Source organism: Balaenoptera physalus (assembly GCF_965194825.1).
Source record: "Balaenoptera physalus genome assembly, chromosome: 4".
NCBI classification, from domain to species: domain Eukaryota; kingdom Metazoa; phylum Chordata; class Mammalia; order Artiodactyla; family Balaenopteridae; genus Balaenoptera; species Balaenoptera physalus.
Window position 1 is genome coordinate 69,402,692 of NC_138891.1, and position 13,127 is coordinate 69,415,818.

The following is a 13,127-nucleotide window of genomic DNA, read 5'->3' on the forward strand; positions in this document are numbered from 1 at the left end:
GTAATCAAACAAAATTCTGACATCAAGTCAATTTCCCAAACACACATCCCTACTTAAAAGAGAATGAACTCACTGGTTAATCCAGATATATACACAAATTTTCTGACTCTAAGTCCTGGATTCTTTCTACTGTACAGTGATTCCAAATTTACCAGTGCAAAAAGTTCAAAGTGCTTGCCAAGAATTTTCTGTAGACAAAAAAAAATTAATGTTTCATACTTTTGGGTATTACTTTTCAAATGTATTTGGATGCTAATACAATTAATTAATTGTTGTAATTAATAACAACAATTACTTAAAGCTTTGCTGAGAACATAATTGCCAGAACTTAGACACAATCATGATGTCCTTCAGTAGGTAAATGGATAAATAAACTGTGATACCTCCAAACACTGAAATGTTATTCAGTGCTAAAAAATATGAGCTATCAAGCCATAAAAAGACATGGAGGAACCTTAAATACATACTACTAAGTGAAAGAAGCCAATTTTTTTTTTTTTCATTTTGTAAAAGCTGATATATTTGCCTTTGCTTTTGTGTAATCAAAGCTGCCTTATTCTATGAGCCTGAAGGTTGCATTTGAAATTGACATTAGTTTTGGTTTTCTCAGGCTCAGCTTTTTGTCCTGAGACTCTTAACAGATTCTCATTGGCTTTGGTCTCCACTGGCATGTCCCATGTGTACCATGTGGAATGCTGTCTATAAAATTTTGGAGAAGTCTGTTGCTTTGCAAATACTATGCACCCTTTATACCTTAGGTAAGCTTACCAGTTCCCAGCCCCTTTAGGAGGAAGTTCACCATGCCCACGATGGCAGAGATAAATCATAGCGAGAAGCAGACTTGGCTGGAGACAGCACAGAGGCTAATCACTTTTCAGAGGCTATACTCATCTCATCTTTGAGGGAAGTCACACCTTCATAGAACAGAATCTCTCATTGCTGATATCTACGGGAGGCTAGACAGGATTTCTTCTAGGGTCTAAAGCATATCATACACACAGCCGCTCCAACACTGAATATTACCATTTTGTAAAGATCTTTGTCCATTAAGTGGCAGTTGTCCTGATAGTACTCAATCAGAATACTCTCCAAGGTCCGTATGCCACATAATTTGCCAAACGACTAGAGAGAAGAGTCCCATGCTAGTCCTGGAGCTGTCAAAGTGGGATGTTACAGAAAATAAGGAAGTCTAAGTTAAATTCTGTGGTCCTGATGCAAGAGTCAGTGGGCTTCAGAAACACCTGTATAATCCCAGAGTTGAGTTGGCTGTGTGGGTGTCATCTTCTTTCTTTGGGGCTCCTTGTTTGTCGTCCAAATGCTTAGGAGTGGTCAGCTGAAGAATCTATAAACAGGTTCTAGTTGGTCATCTTCCTTGTGAATATCTGTTTCATGAAGGCAGTCTGAACAAGAATCACAGAAATCCAAAGACATTTCTGGAGGACAATCCTGGCAGTGCCACCGAACACCCTGGATAGGTTCTATGCCACAGTTATCACACTTGAAGCCCACATGTTGCACAAATCCACTTTCAGTTTGCATTTGCTGAAGTTTCTGTTTTTTTAACTTTTTAAACTGTAATAGTTCCTTATATTCAGGTAAATTCCTATACATAATAGGAATACTTTCTTCATCTGATGCCTCCTCCATAGCAGTGTTATGTGGTTCCGAAAACAGGATTGGTCATCATCTTCATCCATATACACTGGTGGTTCATGGGAAGTCATGAAAGTGGAAGGTTTAAAGAGATGCTTATTAAGGGGGCACTGCTTGTTGAAGACTTTTTGGAGTATATATGTTTGGTGTTCTGCCTGGGACTGGAATGCCAGCTTTAGTTAGTTTTATGAAATACTTCTGCACTCGGCTGGCAACCTATTTTGCTGTCCTATTGCCCAGTTCATCTGCTATCTTCTGCCAGCGTCGAGATTCTACTTCTTCAGGAGGGTATTTCAAGAGTAGTTGTTCAAGCTTTTTCTGTTCTTCAACAGTCCACAATTGGTTAAATGTTTCAGGTTTGGTGTCATCACACAGGCGTCCTCTTATCATCTGAGGATGACTGTTTGAGCCTTCTGGACCATCACTCAAAGGCAACATAGAGTATGAAAGGGACTCTCCATCCTTCCTAGGATCTAAAGGACTTTTTGATCTAGCAGGTAAACCTACTTTATCAAAAACTAGCTTAACTCTCCTAGTATGTCTTTTGCGATTTGTAAATTCTCTTTCAAAGTTCCCAAGGCTATTGGTATATTGGTCCCATACAATCTCGGGCAATTGAACAACTCTCTGTGGATATGGAAGCCCTATATCAGCCTTCTTCTGGAGCTTTTCCACAAATCCAGTGGGATTTTTTAGTGCTTCTCTCTGATGTCTGCCTAAACTTTCAAGGTCCTGGACTGCTTGAGAACGTTGAGCCTCGAGTACAGCAATCGTCTGTAACAGTCTCTGATAACCATGACTCTCGAGTACTTTGCTGTTTTATATCAGTAGTTCTTCCATTATTATTTCTTTTCTGAATTTGCACAGGCTCTGGTCTCTTCTTTGGTGATCTTGATCGTACTTGAGAATGAGAAGAGATTTCTTCAGGATGAGCAATGTTACGATTCCTTAAAGTTCTACCACAAAAAGATTCATCCAAGCCGTTTAACCCCACTGTTGATCTTGTAACACGAGTAGATCGGGAAGCAGCCATACTATGGCAAGTCCCTACAATACGGTCATCATGATCCACTCACTGGGAAACCTGTACAACCAAAGAGCTATCATTGTGGAAATATTATCTCTTTTCCTTATATCCTGAAGGAGTTGGAGCTATGATCTAGAATAGAGCTTAAGCATCACGGTTTCAGACTCTCAGCTTCAGCCATGGAGAATACTAGAACTTCCTAAATTCCTTTGTTTTTTAAAAGTGTTTTGCCTAGAATTTGATTCCCAAGCATCTGCATTTATCTGTCATCACTGTTAATGTCGATGTTACACTGAGACTTCAGGTATTAATTATTTATATGGTTGTACTAGCACAATTTGATATCTTCCGGGCGGGGCCGAGCACCGCAGGCCACTCTGGGAGGCGCCGCCGCCGTGGCCGCTCTCCGCCCCTGCCACGGCACTGGCTCGGCTGGCCGCCGCTGCCCGAAGCTGGACAGCGGCGCTGGGGCGCTTCCAGGTGGGTCCCTGCCTCCCGTTCCTGCCAGAAGCCAATCTTAAATAATAACATAATATTTGATTCCAATTATATGACATTCTAGAAAAGGCACAACTATGGAGACGGTAAAAAGATCAGTGGTTTCCAGGGGCTGGGGCATGGGTTGAGGAGGTGGATAAACAGGCAGAGCACAGAGAATTTTTAGGGAAGTGAAAATATGATGCACATAGTTATTTCACATTGTGCGCTGTCAAAGACATAGGTAGGACCTACCTGTTCAAAACACAGAACATTATAGCTTCAAAGACTAATAACCTTGGATATGATTCTGAGTTTTCTTTAAAATTTTTCCTTTTCAAATGCTTGAAACTCCAATGTTGAAATATATTGAGCCATTATTAATGATCAACATTCTATTATTTATCATGTTATTTCTCAAGGTCACAGCTACCTGTGAGACAAGAGGACTCAGGATTAATTCTGATGGGAAGAAACGAAAAGTTTCAATCTGTATCACTGGTTACAGAGAATTGTCAAACAATAGCTAGATAAATGGATTGATGGATTTCCTTTTCTACAAAAGGAAAGCAGAAGAGTTTTGTTTTATGTTAACTAATAAAGGAGATTCTATTATTCTGGGGGCAACATTTTAGTGGTTTTAGTATCTAATACTGAAACATTAACAGCATTAACAGGTAAGTAGAAGTTACTATTTGTCTCCTTTGTAAATTCTGAAGAAGACTTTGAAGAGTATAATGAATGATCATAATGTTGAATGTAAATTTAACGCATATACCAACTGCTTTTCAGAATGGTCATAAACTGTAAATTATTAAGGTCATACTCAATTTTCTTTGGATCTCTAAGTATCGCTTATGTTTAAATATCCTGCCTACTGCAGCATGCCATTTTACAAGCTCCTCTTTAGCTCCCATTGCTATGTCAGGCATTGGGAATTCAAAAAGTAAGTCACAGTTCTGACAGCAAGAAGTTCTAGACTTTGTGGCTAGGATGAACGGGGGATACCCAACATAGCCTGATTTGGTCCAAGGAGGACATCTTCAAGAAAGGGGAAACCTCAACTCATACTCAAAGCATAAATAGAAGCTGGTCTTCAGAATAGGCTAATAAGTTGAAAGCTCCTTCAAGCAAATAGTCGTTAAATATCTGACAACATTAACAGTCAACGTGTTGAGGGGCTGAGAGCATAGACTGGACTCAGGTTGCCCAAGTTCAAATTCTGACTCAATATCTGTGTGACTTTGGGTAAGTTACTTAAACTCTATGGACTTCAGTTTCCTCATCTGTAAAATGGAGATCATAATACTAGTCCCTACCTCATAGATATTTTTGTGAGCATTACAAGAGTTAATACGTGTAAAAACTTAGAACAGTTCCTGCCACTTAGTAAGTGCTAGTCAAGGATGGCTATTACCATTTATTTTCAGAAGCTGGCTAGGGACTCTCTGTGTGATGCTCACAGAAGTACCCAGCCACTCCTCTGTTGCCCTGAACAATCCAGCTCTGTCCCCAACTTTTTATATTCCACACAGAAAATTATATTCCTTGCATTTGTCTGGACTCACTGTCCTTAGAAAGTAATTTAGAACTCTATTGCTTTGGGTCTTTGGCCTTTGGGAACCTCATCCTTATTCTCACCTCCAGTGTTCAGTGTTCCTTCAGACTATAAACATTACTCTCTGTGGTAAGTCCATTTTTTTCTCACTTGTTACAGTTTTCATGATGATGTCTAGTTCCTTACAGATTGGGACCCTAGGAACAATCTGACAGGTCTGCTCACCAGGAGTTAGGCAAATCTTGGGGTGTGTGTCTCTCAGTGAGGGGAGTCAAAGGGTCTGGGAGAAGGTGGGTAAGGAAGGAGTTAGTGGGATGAAGGAGAGGGTCTTAGCATTCTAAGGAGAAGGAACTGATTTTTTAAAAATAAAGTATTTCAAGTTGGACTCAATGATTTCTTTAGGTTTGCTTTTTAGTCCTGAAACATTCTGGTAAGTTCCTATTTGGTTATAGAAGATAACCCACTTAAATCTTGGTAATTGACCCTTGAGCACACAATTGCCTTATCAAAACTCTCTTCCATTTTTGCACCCATCAAAATCATAGAGCTTTTTGTGTGACCCTAGAAGTCATGTACTGGTATGTATTTAGCTAAAATACATGAGAGAATTTTTTAATCTCCTTCACCAAAATAAATTCTTCAGAAGGAAGGCTTTCATAATTCTTATTCATCTCCTCAACCCCTGTACCTAAAAGAGGTTCAGAGCAGACATTAAAAATAATGCTTGTTAAAAGACTGTCCCACTTAGGTCCCACCCCACCCTAAACCCCACCCCTGCCTAAGTTCCACCTCAGCCTAAACTCCACCCACCAAAGCCAAGGTTTTTGTTTTTTTCTTTTTCCTCTTTTAGAATTGGGTTCTGTTTTACCTTGTTGATTCATTGCTGTTGATTCATTTATATTTTTATTCTTTGCTAAAAAATCTTTTATTTTTCTAATTTTATTTTATTCTTTATACTTTTTGTTCTGCTCCTTTTGGCTTGTTCCCCTCCCCCTTTTTTCTGTTGTGGTTTTGTTTTACCTTATTACAGTTGTTTCACTTACATTTTTATTTTTCCTAATATATTTTCATCTTTCTAATTTTATTTTGATTTTTATTCTTTGTTATTGTACTGCTCCTTTTTTCTTTTCCTTTTTTTTTTTTTTTTTTTTTTTTTTTGCCTCACCATATGGCTTTCAGGATCTTGGTTCCCAGGCCAGAGGTCAGGCCTGAGCTCCTGTGGTGGGATCTCACGTCCAAACTGCTGGACTAACAGAGAACCTCAGACCTCAGGGAATATTAATCAGGGTGGGGCCTCCCAGAGGTCCTCATCTTGACACAAAGACCCAGCTTTATCCAACTGCCTGCAAACTCCAGTGCTGGACACCTCAGGCCAAACAACCAATAAGACAGGAATACAGCCCCACCCATCAAAAAAAAAGAAAAATGAAACGACAAAAAAATATGTTACAGATGAAGGAGCAAGGTAAAAACCTACAAGACCAAATAAATGAAGATGAAATAGGCAACCTACCTGAAAAAGAATTCAGAGTAATGATAGTAAAGATGATCCAAACTCTCAGAAACAGAATGGAGAAAATACAAGAAACATTTAACAATGATATAGAAGAACTAAAGGGCAAACAAACAGTGATGAACAACACAATAACTGAAATTAAAAATACTCTAGAAGGGATCAATAGCAGAATAACTGAGTCAGAAGAACAGATAAGTGACGTGGAGATAAAATAATGAAAATAACTGCCACAAAACAGAATAAAGAAAAAAGAATGAAAAGAATTAAGGACAGTCTCAGAGACCTCTGGGACAAAATTAAACACACCAACATTCAAATTATAGGGGTCACAGAAAAAGAGAAAAAGAAAGGGTCTGAGAAAATATTTGAAGTGATTTTAGTTGAAAACTTCCCTAACATGGAAAAGGAAATAGTCAATCAAGTCCAGGAAGCACAAAGACTCCCATACAGGATAGACCCAAAGAGAAACATGCTGAGACACATATTAATCAAATTATCAAAAATTAAATACAAAAAAAAAATATTAAAAGCAGCAAGGGAAAAACAACAAATAACATACAAGGGAATACCCATAAGGATAACAGCTGATCTTTCAGCAGAAACTCTACAAGCCAGAAGGGAGTGGCAGGACATATTTAAAATGATGAAAGGGAAAAACTTACAACCAAGATTACTCTACCCAACAAGGATCTCATTCAGATTCGATAGAGAAATCAGAAGCTTTACAGACAAGCAAAAGCTAAGAGAATTCAGCACCACCAAACCAGCTTTACAACAAATGCTAAAGGAACTTCTCTGAGTGGGAAACACAGAAAAGAAAAAGACCCACAGAAACAAACCCAAATCAATTTCAAAAATGGTAATAGGAACATACATATCAATAATCACCTTGAATGTAAATGGATTAAATGCTCCATCCAAAAGACACAGACTGGCTAAATGGATACAAAAACAAGACCCTTATATATGCTGTCTACAAGAAACCCACATCAGACCTAGGGACACATACAGACTGAAAGTGAGGGGATGGAAAAAGTTTTTCCAAGCAAATAGAAATCACAAGAAAGCTGGAGTAGCAATACTCGTATCAGATAAAATAGACTTTAACAAAAAGTCAGGTACAAGAGATAAGGAAGGACACTACAAAATGATCAAGGGATCAATCCAAGAAGAAAACATAACAATTAGAAATATTTATGCACCCAACATAGGAGCACCTCAATACATAAGGCAAATGCTAACAGCCATAAAGGGAGAAATCGACAGTAACAAAATAATAGTGGGGGACTTTAACACACCACTTACACTAATAGACAGATCATCCAGATAGAAAATAAATAAGGAAACACAAGCTTTAAATGACAAAATAGATCAGATAGACTTAATTGATATTTTTAATACATTCCACCCGAAGTGGGAAGAAAAGACTTCCTTCTCATGTGCACACTGAATGTTCTCCTGAATAGATCACATCTTGGGTCACAAATCAAGCCTTGGAAAATTTAAGAAAATTGAAATCATTTTAGCATCTTTTCCAACCAAAACGCTATGAGATAAGAAATCAATTACAGGAAAAAATCAGTAAAAAAAACACAGATACATGAAGGCTAAACAGTGCGCTGCTAAATAACCAAGAGATCACTGAAGAAATCAAAGAGGAAATCAAAAAATACCTAGAAACAAATGACAATGAAAACACAACAATCCAAAACCTATGGGACACAGCAAAAACAGTTCTAAGAGGGCAGTTCACAGAAATTCAAGCTCACCTCAAGAAACAAGAAAAATCTCAAATAAACAATCTAACCTTACACCTAAAACAACTAGAAAAAGAAGAACAAAGAAAACCCAAACTTAGTAGAAGGAAATAAATCATAAAGATCAGAACAGAAATAAATGAAATAGAAACAAACAAAACAATAGCAAAGATCAATAAAACTAAAAACTGGTTCTTTTGGAAGATAAACAAAATTGTTAAACCTTTAGCCAGACCCATCAAGAAAAAAAGGGAGAGGACTCAAATCAATAAAATTAGAAATGGAAAAGGAAAGATTACAACTAACACCACAGAAATACAAAAGATCATGATCTACTACAAGCAACTATATGCCAATAAAATGGACAACCTGAAAGAAAAGGACAAATTCTTGGAAACGTACAATCTTTCAAGATTGAACCAGGAAGAATTAGAAAATATAAACACAACAATCACAGGTAATGAAATTGAAACTGTAATTAAAAATTTTCCAACAAACAAAATTCCAGGACCAGATATCTTCACAGGCAAATTCTATCAAACATTTAGAGAAGAGTTAACACCTATCCTTCTCAAAATCTTCCCAAAAATTGCAGAGGGAGGAAAACTCCTAAACTCATTTTACGAGGCCACCATCACCCTGATACTAAAACCAGGCAAAGGTATCACAAAAAAAGAAAATTACAGACCAATATCACTGATGAACATAGATGCAAAAATCCTCAACAAAAAACTAGCAACAGAATCCAACAACACATTAAAAGGATCATACAACATGATCAAGTGGGATTTATCCCAGGGATGCAAGGATTCTTCAATATACACAAATCAATCAATGTGATACACCATATTAACAAATTGAAGAATAAAAACCATATGATCATCTCTATAGATGCAGAAAAAGCTTTTGACAAAATTCAACACCGGTTCATGATAAAAAGCTCTCCAGAAGGTGGGCATGGAGGGAAACTGCCTCAACATAATAAAGGCCATATACGAAAACCCCACAGCAAACATCATTCTCAATGGTGAAAAACTGAAAGCATTTCCTCTAAGATGAGGAACAAGACAAGGATGTCCACTCTCATCACTATTATTCAACGTAGTATTGGAAGTCCTAGCCAGAGCAATCAGAGAAGAAAAAGAAATAAAAAGAATACAAATTGGAAAAGAAGAAGTAAAACTGTCACAGTTTGCAGATGACATGATACTATACATAGAAAATCCTAAAGATGCCACCAGAAAACTACTAGAGCTAATCAATGAATTTGGTAAGTTTGCAGGATACAAAACTAACACACAGAAATCCCTTGCATTCCTATACACTAACAATGAAAGATCAGAAAGAGAAATTAAGGAAACAATCCCATTTACCATAGCAACAAAAAGAATAAAATACCTAGGAATAAACCTACCTAAGGAGGCAAAAGACATGTATTCAAAAAACTATAAAACACTGATGAAAGCGATCAAAGATAACATAAACAGATGGAGAGATATACCATGTTCTTGGATTGGAAGAATCAATATTGTGAAAATGACTATACTACCCAAAGCAATCTACAGATTCAGTGCAATCCCTAACAAATTACCAACGGCATTTTTCACAGAACTAGAACAAGAAATTTTACAATTTGTATGGAAACATAAAAGACCCCAAATAGCCAAAGCAATCTTAAGAAAGAAAAACAGAGCTGGAAGAATTAGGCTCCCTGACTTCAGACTATACAACAAAGCTACAGTAATCAAGACAGTATAGTACTGGCACAAAAACAGAAATATAGATCAATGGAACAGAATAGAAAGCCCAGAGATAAACCCACGGACATGTGATCACCTTATCTTTGATAAAGGAGGCAAGACTATACAATGGAGAAAAGACAGCCTCTTCAATAAGTGGTGCTGGGAAAACTGGACAGCTACATGTAAAAGAATGAAATTAGAACACTTCCTAACACCATACACAGAAATAAACTCAAAATGGATTAAAGACCTAAATGTAAGGCCAGACACTATAAAACCCTTAGAGGAAAATATAGGCAGAAAACTCTATGACATAAATCACAGCAAGATCCTTTTTGACCCACCTCCTAGAGAAATGGAAATAAAAACAAAAATAAACAAATGGGACCTAATGAAACTTAAAAGCTTTTGCACAGCAAAGGAAACCATAAACAAGACAAATAGACAACCCTCAGAATGGGAGAAAATATTTACAAATGAAGCAACTGACAAAGGATTAATCTCCAAAATTTACAAGCAGCTCATGCAGCTCAATATCACAAAAACAAACAACCCAATCCAAAAATGGGCAGCAGACCTAAATAGACATTTCTCCAAAGAAGACATACACATGGCCAACAAATATATGAAAAGCTGCTGAACATCACTAATCATTAGAGAATGAAAATCAAAACTACAATGAGGTATCACCTCACACCGGTCAGAATGGCCATCGTCAAATAATCTACAAACAATAAATGCTGGAGTGGGTGTGGAGAAAAGGGAACCCTCTTGCACTGCTGGTGGGATGTAAATTGATACAGCCACTATGGAGAACAGTATGGAGGTTCCTTAAAAAATTAAATTAGAACTCTCATATGACTCAGCAATCCCACTACTGGGCATATACAATGAGAAAACCATAATTCAAAAAGATACACGTACTGCAATGTTCATAGCCGCACTATTTACAATAGCCAGGACATGGAAACAACCTAAATGTCCATCAACAGATGAATGGATGAAGAATATATATATACAATGGAATATTACTCAGCCATAAGACGGAACGAAATTGAGTTATTTGTAATGAGATGGATGGACCTAGAATCTCTCATACAGAATGAAGTAAGTCAGAAAGAGAAAAACAAATACCGTATGCTAATGCATATATATGGAATTTTAAAAAGCGGTACTGATGAACCTAGTGGCAGGGCAAGAATAAAGACGCTGACGTAGAGAATGGACTGGAGGGCACGGGGGTGAAGGGGAACCTGGGATGAAGTGAGGGAGTGGCATGGACATATATACGCTACCAAATGTAAAATAGATAGCTAGTGGGAAGCAGCCGCGTAGCACAGGGAGATCAGCTCGGTGTTTTGTGATGACTTAGAGGGATGGGATAGAGAGGGTGAGAGGGAGACACAAGAGGGAGGAGATATAGAGGTATATGTATACATATAGCTGATTCACTTTGTTGGACAGTAGAAACTAACACAACATTGTAAAGCATTTATACTCCAATAAAGATGTGGAAAAAAAAAAAAAAACTTACCATAAACTCCTTGATAAGCAGCAAAACTCCTTGGCAGAAATATATTTTACTAGGTCTCGACCGCCCATTAGAATTCAATAAATTCCACTTTCTTTTGCATTAATTCCACTTCTGATTTCCACAAGTTATACAATATCAGTATCTACCAAACAAAGCATGACATTTTAAGTCTATGCAACACTCAGAACACATAACCTTTTTAGAGTTTCCTTTTCCCTTAGACAAGATTATCTCCTCCCATTAATTAGAAACTGTTACTTGGATTAAAACAAACAAAAAAGTGCATCTTCTTTACTTAAGAATCACGTATGTATATCATAATATAATATTTTGCTTTTCTGGAGGGCTGACATTTTAAGAACTTACCCAGAACCAACTTATCGTTGTCATTTTAAAATCAATTTAATAATGTTGAAAACTCACAAATGGTCATAATAAATAGAGCATTAGAAATGAAGTGTATCTCAGCAGAAAATGCTCCTCTCAATAAGCAAGTTAATACTTTTTTCAACCAAGAAAAAACAGTAATGATAACAATCATATTTTATTTTGAGATAAAAATGTATCATCTAGAAAACACTTACATTTGCCTTGTTTAATATTTTTAGTAAATTAGGTGTGGTAAGTATTATTACTCTCATTTTAGCAAAAAAGAAACAGCTGCTGAAAGAGTAAGTGCCCAATGTCACACAAAGAATAAGAGATACTGAATGAGGACCTGAATGAACATCTGACACCTAGTCTTGTTTTCTTTCCACTATCCCATAAGGGCTCCAAAAAACTGAAAATGAGAGCAGCAAGCCTTTAGGATCGTTTTGCCTGTCCCCTAGCAATCTGGTGAGGAGCCAAACCTTAAATCCACCCTTGCTGTATTTACCATTTTGCGCAAATGATTTGTGGCAGGAACGCTAAACAAGTGTTCTGTGTAAATAACTAATCAATAAAGCACTATGAATAATAAGCAAGAGACTTGGCAGTTTGTCACAAGTGCTATTGCAGTGAGTGGAAGATTGGAACAAACACACAAACACACTCCCTGAGCCCAGTAATGTAGGTGAAGTCCTGTGATAGCAAACTGTAATGTAAGCTTTCTGAGAATCATGGTATGCCCGGTAGCTTCCCATTAGAAGCCTATTGAAAGCACGCCCTGGGATATGAATGAAGGAATGCCTTTGTTAACTATGTAAATCTGATCTTATGTCTGCAACCATTGTCACCACTGCCACAAAAGATTCTTCCATGCCCTACAAAGTCTCTAAAAATCATGAGAAATCTATTGTAACTGGCTTTAACAATGCTCATATTATTCAGCTGTCACAGAGGAGTATATGTGATTTGTACTAGAAAACCACATTTTTCATTTCTAAATTTAGGGAGCATGAGAGAAACTAGAGGGAGTAGTATGGGCCTGATTATGTTGGTTTTTGAAATTATGTTGTTTATTAAAATAAGTAAACAGATCAAATTTCACATTTCAGTTTTAAGTAAAGTCTAGTCCATAGAAATAAGTATTCAGAGACAGGTAGCTCGGAAATGAAGCTACCAGTTCATCTCTATAAAAACCATAGGTTCATGACCATGAATTCCCTTATTTTTTTAATTGAAGTATAGTTGATTTACAATGCTGTGCTAGTTTCAGGTGTACAGCAAAGTGAATCAGTTATATATATATATGTATACATGTATATATATTCTTTTTCAGATTCTTTTCCCTAATAGGTTATTAAAAAATATTGAGTATAGTTCCCTGTACTATACAGTAGGTCCTTGTCGTTTATTTTCTATATAGTAGTGTGTATCTGTTAATCCCATACTCGTAATTTATCCTTCCTCCTCTTTCCCCTTTGGTAAGCATAAGTTTGT

At 37.0% G+C, this 13,127-nt stretch overlaps 1 pseudogene across 1 annotated transcript; it reads right to left on the minus strand.

Annotated features, from left to right (window-relative positions):
• Positions 1–279: 279 nt before the first annotated feature.
• On the minus strand, positions 280–12,144 carry LOC309660382 (ZZ-type zinc finger-containing protein 3 pseudogene; annotated as a pseudogene). Its single transcript has 3 exons — positions 12,116–12,144; positions 3,047–3,196; positions 280–2,467 (listed from the first exon to the last, which is right to left on the minus strand). The product of its transcript is annotated as a ZZ-type zinc finger-containing protein 3 pseudogene (transcript).
• Positions 12,145–13,127: the final 983 nt, after the last annotated feature.